Source organism: Otolemur garnettii, unplaced genomic scaffold (genome assembly GCF_000181295.1).
Source record: "Otolemur garnettii isolate 467f Iridium unplaced genomic scaffold, OtoGar3 scaffold00008, whole genome shotgun sequence".
NCBI lineage: Eukaryota > Metazoa > Chordata > Mammalia > Primates > Galagidae > Otolemur > Otolemur garnettii.
The window spans coordinates 16,911,681-16,912,943 of record NW_003852403.1 but is presented as its reverse complement, the minus strand read 5'-3'; positions in this window follow the sequence as shown (position 1 = coordinate 16,912,943).

Genomic DNA, 1,263 nt, shown 5'->3' with positions numbered 1-1,263 from the left:
CAACCTCCAACTCCTGGGCTCAAGCGAGTCTCCTGCCTCCACCTCCCAAGTAGCTGGGACCACAGGTGCCCACCACAACGCCCGGCTATTTTTGGTTGCAGCCGTCATTGTTGTTTGGCACCCCAGGCTGGATTCAAACCCGCCAGCTCAGGTGTCTGTGGCTGGCAGCTTAGCCGCTTGAGCCACAGGCGCTGAGCCTCAATTTTCAATTTCTACCGGAAACTACAGATCCATTTACTTACATCACCGTTGATGTTCCATTTTTTTACATCACCATTGATGTTTTACATTGCTAATCTGAAGAATCACAAAGCTCTCTAAAGCAGAGACATTGCACAACATTATGAATATAATTAATGCCAATGAATTATATACTTAAAAATGATTAAAATGGGTGGCACCTGTAGCTCAAGCAGCTAAGGCACCAGCCACATACACCAGAGCTGTTGGGTTCAATCCCGGCCTGGGCCTGCCAAGCAATGACAACTGTGGGTGGTGCCTGTGGCTCAGTGAGGAGGGCGCTGGCCCCATATACCAAGGGTGATGGGTTCAAACCCAGCTCCAGCCTAACTGCAACAAAAAATAGCCGGGCGTTGTAGTGGGCGCCTGTAGTCCCAGCTACTGGGAGGCTCAGGCAAGTGAATCACCTAAGCCCAAGAGTTGGAGGTTGCTGTGAGCTGTGACTTCACAGCACTCCACCGAGGGTTAATAAGTGAAACTCGGTCTCAAAAAAAAAAAAAAAATGACAACTACAACCAAAAAATAACCAGGCGTTGTGGTGGGTACCTGTACTCTCAGCTACTCAGGAGGCTGAGGCAAGACAATAGTTTAAGCCCAGGAGTTGGAGGTTGCTGTGAGCTGTGACATCAGCACTCAACCCAGGGTAATAGCTTGAGGCTCTGTCTCAAAAAAAAAAAGGTTAAAATGGTAAGTTATGTCTCATGTATAAAATATCATAATAAAAAGACCAAAAAAAGGCTCCCTGTGATTTTTTACGTAGCAACAAAGAGAAATAAGTCTCTATTTTCATATTATAAAACCAGCAAAACTGTCTAAATTCCCAGTGCCAATGTATATTTTCCCCATCCTATTGACTATACTGGTACACGTCTTTCCATGCATTTCTATTCCCGATGAAATATATCTTACAGGTTTAATTTATCACTTAATGACCTACAACTCTGAAACTCAATCCAGATCAAGGATGGAAAATTGATATACGGGCTCGGCGCCTATAGCTCAAGCGGCTAAGGCGCCAGCCAC